Below are 11191 nucleotides of genomic sequence, written 5' to 3'. Positions count from 1 at the left end.
CGGGAACTTTTCGCACTGGGCAGCCCCAGTGGAATGTTCTCCCCGTCTGCGTGGGTCTGTGCATTTTCACGTCCTTAGGACCGCCCAGGGCAGGGTTCTTTCTGGGCAAACCTGCGCCCACAAAATCTCTCACGTTCTTTGGGTTCGGATAGCCCAAAGCAGAGATTTTTGGGACCGCCCACACTGAAAGAATGCCTCACTTCCCTTAAAGCCTTGCGCTTTCACGGGCAAAACTGTTACTGACCCCACGTAGACTCCATTCGTAAATCTCTCAGTGACGACTGGAGTTTACGGTTTGGAACCGTAGCCGCCGCGTGGTACCACAAATAAGTGACGACTTTTTTCTGGACCTCCGGTTTTTTTTTCTTGCCTGAATCAGTCATGGGGAACGTATTTTCTAACTCCCAAAAGACGCCTTTACGATGCCTAATTTCCAATTTACGTACTCTAAAAATTAAAGGTACCATAAAAACTAAACAACTAACTTTTTACTGCCAGGAGGTCTGGCCAACCTACCCGCTTATCGGCAAGCCTTGGCCTCAGCAAGGAACATTTGACCCCTGCATTCTCAGGAACTTGTATGATTTTTGTCAAGCTGGCAACAAGTTATTAGAACTCCCTTATGTCCAAGCCTTTCTTATTCTGAGAACACGCCCATCTCTCATTAAGTCTTGTGCTCCCGCTGAGATACTTTTAGCTAACTCTACCGCGCCGCAAACTTTTCCTTCCTGCCCTCCATTGTTTTCCCAGCTGCCGCCTGCCTACCACCAAACTCGTTCCCTGCCGTTACCTCCCGCCGGACCGCTTTCTCCTCCCCCTGTGCCTGATTCTCTCAGCAGCTCTAATCCCTCTCCATTGCAGATACCTCCCACTGTACGATCGTCTCCCTCTCCGCCTTCCAGGACCCATAATTCTCCCAGCAGCTCTAATCCCTCTGTGTCACAGTTATCTCCCGATGTTCCATCCTCTCCCCCACCTTCTCCTGGGACCCATAACTCTCCCAGCGGCTCTGATCCCTCTGTTAGTGCTTCCTCTCAGTCTCCGACTTCTCCTGAGAATTCTGTATCCCCTACAGCATTCTCACCGCCCGCCCACCATACTAGGTCTTGGTCGCTATGTCCTTCCAGCAGGTCTTGTGATTGTTCCAGCTTGCGCAGGGGGAACAGTCGCCATGTTGCAACCCTCTGCCACGTGGCATGGCGCCGCCATGTTCCGGAGGGCCACATGGCGACAGGGCGCCGCCATGTTTCAGGCCATGTGACAGGGCGCCGCCATGTTCCCAGGCACCGCCATGTTTTGGGTCATGTGACAGGGCGCCGCCATGTTTCCAGGACCCTCACTGTCAACGGGAGTCTCCTTGTGGCTCCTCTTGTGAACTACAACAGCCGCCCTGTTGCAGTGCACATGACGCTTCATTGTGCTGCCGACAGCAGTCCTCTAGCTGCAAGGCACACAGTGAGACGCCATCTGCTCCTGTTTCCCAGGGTGACCGGCAGCAGCTCTGTAGCCGCTCTACAGATGATTGCTCACATGCGCCTACCAGAAGGAAGGCTGCTCAGTGGCCCTCTGCTCCGGAATCTCCTCAGGCTCTGCTTCCACTTCGGGAGCAAGCTGGCCCCAAGGAACTTGTTAACATCCATGTGCCTTTTTCCCTTTCTGATCTATCCCAGACTGTCCATAAATTAAGTAGCTTTTCTGTTGACCCACAGAATTATATCAGGCAATTTAAATTCATTACTAATTGTTATGATTTACGTTTTAAGGATGTTTATGTGATTCTAGATACCTCTCTCATCTCACAAGAATGGAATCAGCTCTGGCAAGCAGTTCGAGAAAAAGCTGATCACAGACATGAGGTAAACACCGCTAGTAATGACTCTAGGCCTATAGCTGTGCCAGAGCAGGACAAGCATACTAACTATAACAAACTTTTAAAACAGGTCCAGGAGGCTAATCAAAACCCAGCTGTGTTCCTAAATTGGCTTTCTAATCCTCGAGCCCTGCAAGCAGTTCCAGCTTTGCGCACTGTGTTGGGCCGCCTCCCAGCCCCTCCCCCATGTGCCATCCCAGCCCCTCCCTCCCCTGTGCGCCATCCTCGTTGCCGCCGCCACCTTACACGTTTCCGGGGGCAGTCTGAGCCCGCCCCTGCGCGCTACATCTCAGCGCTTGCCCCACCCACTGGGCGTGCTCTGCCAGAGCGCCGCGAAACAGCAGCTCAGCGGCTCTGCTCAGCCATGCTTTTTTACAATTTGGTTCTGCTCAAAAGATGCTTTTTATTACAATTCTCAAACCATTTAATCAAGGTTATTGGCCACCTGATAATTTTACCAGCTTTGGTTGTCAATCAAAGCCTTCACCAATCTCCTGTTTAACAACTAAGGTTATAAATTCCTTTTTGCTGGGAACCACTAGCTTGCTCTGTTTCAAGACAAGGGTTTTCTTCAAAGTTTTATTTTATTTGTCTTGGTCCATTCTACTGCAAATAACAACTTTAAAAGTAAATGTGTTCAGAATTTGACAGTATTAGATCAGTTTTGATAGATTTATTCATAAGCCTTACCAACCTACCGTCTTAACTTTTATGCTTTCAGATGGGGGAGTAATCACCTCTCATAACTCCACTCCTCCTAACCCCATGTTTAATTTTCAGAATTCTGCCTCACCATGGAAATGTTTCTACCTCAACATGGTCCTGATAGAATGATATGTCTAAATCAAAGGCACCTTTCCTTCTACCTCACCTGGGTCCTTAAATATGACAGTGCCATGTCTCCTCATAACATTTCTGTCTCTTTATTTTTCCAGTCTGACATACGTGCATTCACCAGTGAAGTTGTCCTGGCTAAAACACCTGGTACCAGCGTCTACCTGGGCATCAACCTTCATCCCGTCGACTCCCCTAGGCTCCAGTACAGCGCCCTTTGCCAGCAGGAAGTAGTTAAAGAGAGAAATCTTCGCCCCTTTTCATAATAATAACCATAAGACGGGATATGAAAGGTTTGGCCCAGACAGGACACTGTAGCCAGGAAAGCCACAACCGAAAGCAGGAAGCCCCATCTTGCCCTGCCCCTAGGAAGTTACCTGTGACGCCATCTTCCCGCCCCTGGGAATTTACATGTGGCGCCAAACCTAGGACCAATGGGCTACCTGTGTATCCCTAATGCCCGCCTTAGGTTCCACCCCAAACCGAGGCTATTTACAGGCCCCCATGCCGCGTGTCCGCCGGAGAGATCGCCGGACGCCAGCGGTGGGGTGCCGGTCATCTCTCTCCGTGTTCTCAGAATAAAGGCCGCTTTTTATTTTATATTTCTCATCTTTTGTTAATATTTTTCATCTTTTGGAAATAACTCTATCAGGGGTTATCTGACAGTTTAGGTTTAAAGTCCAGACTGGATGGCCTTGGGCAAGTTGTCTAACTTCTTTAAGCCTCCACTTCCTCTTTTGTAAAAGGGAACTAGTAGGATATGAATAGTCTCTGCCTCAAAGAGTGAATGACTTAATGATGCAAGTATTTATAAGGAATCTTAAATCCTGTGTATCTCAGTGTTAGCTATTATTAATTATACTAGTTCTAATTGCAGGAAACTATGAGGAAACATACACACAACTATGGTGAAGTTAAACGTGAAAAAAGAGGTGTACCCAGCAGGTTTAGCAGCTTCCTCCACTGAGTCCTGGGGGGAGGGGGGGAGTCAAGGGGCCCTGACCCAGGTCAGGATATGAGGAAACCAAAGTGCAAAACCACAACACTGAAGACAATTGGTAAACAAAAGTCTAACTCCATAATTCAGGCTGGTATGTTTTTGCTTTGGATTTGCTTCCAAGACAGATGGAATGACTTAAAAGGTAAACCATTATGATTACTAGAAAGAATCGTAAAAGGACGTGACAGATAAACGTTGCAGTAGGAAAGCAGTCTGAAGACCAGGGCGGGGATCTGTGTAACGTCTACTCCACACCGCGGAAAAATAAAGAAGAAATCTTTGGTGTGCCGGGTCCCAAGTCTTCACTCCGGACCATCTGGAGCCAGCTGTTGGCAAATCCCACGCCTGCCGAAGGCCCAAGGCCGTCCCCGTGGGGCTGGGGACCCAGCCTGACAACCCCGATGCCCTGGAGCCTTCCCGGCACGGCGGCGGCGGGGAGCCAGGGGAGCGAGGCTGGTGGCCCGGTCCCTCCCCGCGGCGGGCCCCGTCCGCAGGCGCGGGAAGGGCCGGCAGGGCGGCTGGCTCCCCGGAGTCCGCCGCAGTCCCCAGCGCCTCCCTCTCCCCCACCCTCCCGCGCCGTCGCGCGGGCTCGGGGCGGCGCCTGGAGGTCACCGTCACGTGGCGCGCGGTGGGCAGGGCGGGCTGCCCCTCGCCGGCGCTGGCGCTCAGAGCCCTAGTGGAAAATTTCCGGAGTCCTACTGGGGCTGCGCGCGGGAAGCCCCGCCCGCCGCCCTGCACCCCGCCACCCGCCTCTGCGGAGGCGCCTTGCGCCTCCGGGAGCCGCGCCGCGCGCGCCCCGCCCGCCACACCCTGCCCCCGCCTCGGGCTGGCGCACCCCTTGTCCGAGCCTCCTTTGCGACCCCCGAGCCGGGGTGGCCCTGGCCCGAGCTTGCTTGTGGACGCCTGGCATCATGAGCGGCGTCCTGGCGCCTCGGCTTTTGCCTCTGGCGAGCCTTCGGCTTTCTAGCCAACCCCGCCACAGATCGTGTTGCGCGGGTGCTCCACACTTCCAGGGTGGGGTGTGGGACAAAGGGATGCCCGTCGTGGGTCGTTCGAACCGGGAGCACGCAACCCCCACTTCCCACTAACCCAACCAGGAAAATGAGCTGTTGTCCCAGCCTCATAACATTCTTTCACTTTCCCAGCCAAGAACGAAATTTATTCCTGAGACAGCGGTTTAGAGGAGGTTTTCGTCCTCATCCATCGAAAGGTGACAATGGCTACATAATGACATTGTTTCGCTCAAAACAAGTGTGTTGTGTGTGCGGTTCGCTGCAAGAAAACACCCTTAACAGAGCGACTGACTGGAGAGTTAGTTGTCTCTCATGGGTGTTGCTGACCCAAGGGGATTGAGAAGCAGTGTTGGCCCCAGGTGTCCCAAGTGAGATTATTTGAAACCAGAAGCAGATGTCTTCATCAAACGCAAAATGCCAAAGATTTCAGCAAAAACAGTGAGAGTTTTACTTAAGGAAAGATCTCAAAACTAAGCCCATATATTAAATCTTTCGAAGAACCGGAATTGCAGGTATGTTAAGTTTAATAAATCTTTACTTCAGTATCTTCGCCCTGGGCAAAGAAAGATCCGGAAATTGAGTGAAGGCCAGGAATGTAGGTCCATCGTGGCCTTAAAAATGGGTAGACTTTCTGGATTCAGACGCTGTCATTTCTTTTTAGACAAGAAGATAAGTTGTAAAAATAAATGATTCTAAGTCATCCTATTTTGGAAAATTGTGAAAGTTCAGAAATTTTTAATTTTTCAAAGCCGTGGAACATAATAAGCCACTCAGTAAAACAGAAATCTTCACTTAGTAAAGCATATTCTCTGGTTTAATCCTGGATTCTGAATAACCTGTAACGAGCATGTATATGAGAAGTCATGTAGTCGATTTTGAGTTCTCTTTTCACTTTCTGACCCACTTAACTGCTAATTAGTAGGTGTCAGTTTATTCAGTGAAAGGACCTCGGTCAATAAATTCTTCATTACTTTGTGCCATTGTTTTCCTTTACATTCAGTTGTATATCTGACACCTGGTAACTATGAGCCACTCTGTAGTCAAGTGCAAAGACCAACTAGGTATCACAGAAAGGTCAGTAGTCAAGTTATTCCTCCTTCTCTTCTAATTAGAGATGAAAGTACTGATACTGGCTTCTGAAGTGTTCTCAGTCTTGAAAGTATTCATATTTTTACTAACATAGGTTTAAAACTGCTTAAATGTTTCTATTTTTTTAAAAAAGGGTTGTGCTGAGTACCTGTAGGCACCATAACTTTATGCTTTCTGAAAAATGAAAATGCAATCACAAAACACTGGTGCTGGCAAATACATGAATTCACAACATAATGTATTTCTTTTTCACAATGGTGTTATCTGATCCTGGCCTGTGGCAAAAGAGACAAGGACAAGAGTGCTTCAAGAAAGCATTTTCCCGATAAAAGTCTCAAGAGTCACTTGCTCTAGAATATAAGGCAGCTGCCATGTCATGAGGATGCTCAGCCAGGCTTGTGGAGGAACCATTTTAGGAACCAACTAGTCAGCACACATTTGCCTGTGTGTAACTAACACTGGAGGCAGACTTTCCAGCCTCAGTCAAGCCACCAGCTCAACAGAGAGCTGACTGGAACATCATAACAGATGCCAAGCTAAAGCAGCAGTGGTGGCACATGCCTGCAATCCTAGTACCGTGAGAGGCTGAGCAGGAGAGCTACAAATTTGAACAGCCTAGGAAGACCCTGAGTCAAAGTAAATATTTTTTTAAAAAAAGAAAGAAAAGGTAGAGGAGATGTAGCTCAGGTTCAATCCCCAGTACTTTTAAAAAAAAAAAAAAAAAGGCCACAGGCCAGAACTTCCAAATGAGCTGATCTTGAATTCCTGATTCATAGGAACTTTGAGAAATAGTAAATTACTTTCACCCAATAAATTTTGCTTTCACCCAATAAATTTTGAATAATTTAGTATACAGCAAGTGATACTTAAGAATATTCCTCAACATGAAAAAAAAAAAAAAAGTCAAAGTGAACATATGCTCATAGAGTCAATAATGTCACTTTAGGTTTGTGAGCTGCCTTACAAAGATTAAATATAACTCTTATTTATTGAACACCTTCTAAACATGATTCCAAGAATAAAATACAAAAATGATAAGAAAAACAGAGTTAAAGCCCAGCGTGGGGAACTCAATAAGATTCTGAGTTTTTTTAAAAAGGCTGGAGAATTCCTGCGTTTGATTCCCCTTACTGAGTTAAGAGAGAGAGAAAGAAAAAGGAAACTCAAGTCGAACACGGGCAAGATTAGTAGAAAAATGGAGGCTGACAGTGCACCTAAGAGTTGAGCACTTGCCAAGCATGTGTGAAGCCCTGGGTTCAAGTCCCAGCACAGTAGAGCAAAAGAAAATATAGAATAGAATAACATGAACAAATACGGAGAACATTACGTTCAAGAAATCTATTATTCATCATCGTAACTATAGTTAATAACAACATAATGTATTTTGAAAATTCTAACAGAGGGGGCTAGGGATTTAGCTCAGTGGCTTAAGCACCTGCCTGGCAAGCGTGAGATCACGAGTTCGATCCCTTGGCACCAAAAAAAAAAAAAGAGAAAATTCTAACAAAGTAGACTTCCACTGATCTTACCCCAAAATATGTTCAGTACTGCATAAATATATGCATGTTAATTAGCTCAAGTGAGCCATTTGACAGTGTGTACATATCTCCCAAACATGAGTTTGTATGTGAAAAATAATATACTTTTATTTGACAACTAAAAATTAAGAAAAAATTTATTGTCTCACTATAATGCCATTGTTCAAACTTGATTTTTTTTTTTTTTTTTGGTATGGGAGATCAAACTCACAACCTCACATTTGCCAGGCAGGTGCTTGTGCTGCTGAACTATATCCTTCACCCCTCAAACTAAACCTTGAATTTTGAAGAAGACTGTCTTGGGACAAGGGAATCAGGCCATATACTATACCCAGCAAAGCGTCATTTCACTAATGGAAGCAAAGCAAATCATAGAATTCATTCTGATGCTTGTGGCTCACAGAAGACTAGATTGGAGTGCAAAAAACTCTCCTTTTCCACCATCCAGACATTGCAACGAACATTTGTTTGGAGTTTACGTGTGAGGCACTATAAGAAAAAGTTAAATGCACTAAGACAACAAACACTTTCTCATTGCCCCTTTTTGTACCAGGCACTGATCCAGGCACTGACAATTCAACGATGAGCAAAACAAGAGGTTTTTTCTTTTTTTTTTTAACCTGGAATTAACATTGCAGAAAGCAGTTTCAGAAGGAAGATGCAAAAAGAGAAAAATCAAAAATGTCTTCATTTCATGTAGAAATCAATAAAAATAGAGTAACACAGTGGGGAAATGGAATTTCAGTGCAAATGTCAACTTTCACTGGGATGGCTAAGTGGACCATTTTTTTAAGGCTATGATCTAAATGACAGGACTGCCACACAAAGACATAGCAGGGAGACTCTAAATGGACCTGGGAAGGAAATAACTATGTTTTATGGAGAAAAAGAAAATCAGTGTGGCTTGTACATATTGAAAAGAGGCAAGAGTGGTAGGAGATAAGGCTGAGGAAGTAGGCAAGGACAGATCCAGGTAAAGCTATGTTGTAGTCAGGGCTTGTGAGGAGAACAATTAGAATCAGGACACTGAATTTATAATATTATTTTATGATGGTCACACAAGAAAGTGAGGAAATCTATCCACAACACTAAGGACCCAGAATGTTCAGCCAAGGGCTGAATCCCACAGCAATGTCCCAATGTGTAAATCCAGATGAAAACTTAGAGCCCATGACAATGCTTCCCACGAGTCCGGCTGGAGGTCTAGAGCCCACGAGAAGGATTCACATCAGTCTGTTTTACGGTCTGCGCTGGGAAGGCCCAAAGGTCAGCAGTGGAAGCTAGAAAGTCTATTCCAGCAGGGTAAAGGAGCTGTGCTGGTAGGTTGAGAGTTCTACACTGGAGCGTAGAAGTAACGCCCATAATAGAGGACAGGGCTGTCCTGGAAAAGCACCACAGCCATCCTCAGCGACAAGGAAGTCCTGAGCTCTTCCGATGATAAGAACAGTTGAGTACATGCCAGAAAGCCAGAGTATAGCCCAGAATGACATTCACAAAAAAAATCTAGTATATAAACAACATGAAAAGGAGTGTCATAAAAAGATATTCATAAAGTAATAAGTTGAAAGTAGAATGAAATCAGTTTAAATTAAAACATCAAATAAAATGATGAAAGATGTGGTACTTCTACTGGCTCTCAAAGGAAAGATGCAGTTTGTATATATAGAAAGGGTAGGGAAATAGAAGCATGAAGAATATCCAAGCCATGGGGTTGACCCAAATAGAAAATGCTTTGTACTGAGAACACCTAGCAATACATTTTGACAAAAACATGATACACAAAGGAGAATGTATTAGTTATCTAGTGATGAGTAACAAACTATGTCAAAACCTAAGGCCTTAAAACAGTGATGGCAAGCCTTTAGAGGTTTCAATGATAACAAACAGCAGCATGCTGTAGGTTCACCACCACTGCCTTAAAACAATGAACACTTATTCTCATTTAATTCTTTGGCTCAGGAATCCAGGCTGGGTTACTGGGCTCCTTTGGCTAAGGTATCAAGAGGGACTGCAGTCATCTCAGGAAGGATCAACTTCCAAGCTTGCTCAGGTGACTGTTGGCAGTTCTCAGAGCTTGACTGTCACCAGGGATGGGAGCTCCTGGCTATGTGGCCTCTCCATAGGACAGTTACCATAATGCCAGCTGGTTTCCCTCAAAGCAAACACAGGAGAGAACAAGAGAAAGCAGGTGAGAGTCACCATCTTTAACCTTGTATCAGAAGTGACAAGGTATCACGTATCACTCCTGCCAAATGTACAAGTAGGTCACTAGGCCTAAGCCAAGGGGATTATGAATGGCATGAGTTCCAGGAGGTGGGATTCACTGGGGGCTGTCTTTGAAGGTGCCTTGCACAAGAGTAACAAAAGATGCTGTGGAAAGTATAGGCTGGGTAAATTAAAGAAAGCTATGGAAGCCACCCTGAGAATGAGACCATTTCACTGCAGATGGAGGAGGGCAGAGAGTGTCAAATTTAATGTTTAAATTCACTTCAGGGAAAATCCAAAGGTTGGATACATAGAATTTTGATGGTTGTCCTCAAGAGCAGCTGTTTAGCAAGTTGGAAAGCTTAACTAATTACACCCCCCCAAGAAACAGAAGCACTCACTTTATCAGATAACAATGATCAGATAATTGTATAGCAGATAACTGTCTGCTCTTACTCAAACCTTCTAACAACCTAACTTAATGATACATTCTTGAAAATCCAAAATGAAGAACTGATGTTTGTGACTGCTTTTCTGTGTTAGGCTAGTCACTAAAGTTTGCTTTGAGTAGCTTTCAAAATTCTTTGGTCTGCCACTCATAATAAGCAATACATTTTATGCCACAACCCAGAGTACTTAATCAAACTACAAAGTATTTGTTTGTTTTTCAGTACTTTGTATTGAACCTAGGACCTTTGCAGTGAGCTAAATCCCCAGTCTTTTTTTTCAAATTTTAAATTTTGAGGCAAGGTCTTGCTAAAATCACTGAATTGTCCAGGCTATACTGGAATTTGTAATTCTCCTGCCTCAGCCTCCCAAAGTACTGGAATTATAGACCTCCACTACCATACCCAGCTCTCAAACTTTATGAAATACTTAGTATTACTATATACAGTTCACTTTTTTCCTATTCTGTTCTAGTTGCATTAAAAAAGAAAATAAGCTCAGTGATCTACTGAATCCTTTACTTTTCACTGTGTAGTCCTGTTCTACAGTTTGAAAAACACTGCTCTTCTAGAGCATTGGCTTAGAAATCAAACTCATGGTACTCTGACATCAGGTTTTTGGTGATATAGTGAGGGAAGGCATTGTGTCCAGTGCACTCCAATCAAAGCATTACAGCAAAAACTCAAAGCACACTAAGTCTTAGCTGGAAGGCACTTTTATTAAATTGGCTCTTAAGAAGACGAATGTAATTAGTCATAGAAAAAAATCACCTTAAAGTGTCATTTATTATTCAGATTGTAACCCTACGGCAATCAGATCAAGATTACAAGCCCTGAACACACATGCACACACTCATACACAACACATGAAACATGCCCTCAATTTTACACATATATACTTCTCTTAAATATGCGATGTTACATGAACTACCAAAAAAAGGCCAAAGGACAAGAGGCTTAGTTGCCAGCCATAATCAACAACTCTAAAAACTTCCCTAATGCCTGCGATTAAGCAAATGACCTCAGATTCACCTGAATGAAAAGATGGCTGAAGACCTTTGATATTCATCGATTGAAACCTGATAGGAATTTCCCAGGGCCCCTCTGTACCCTACCACCAACACTGCTTTTCTGACAAAAGAGTAGATTGATATTACTAGGGAATGTATGCGGAAGGAAGATAATCGAGATTTTTC

Source organism: Cavia porcellus, unplaced genomic scaffold (assembly GCF_034190915.1).
Source record: "Cavia porcellus strain 051 isolate PalLab524CR breed Dunkin Hartley unplaced genomic scaffold, mCavPor4.1 scaffold_8, whole genome shotgun sequence".
Lineage (NCBI taxonomy): Eukaryota > Metazoa > Chordata > Mammalia > Rodentia > Caviidae > Cavia > Cavia porcellus.
This window is presented reverse-complemented; position numbering follows the sequence as displayed.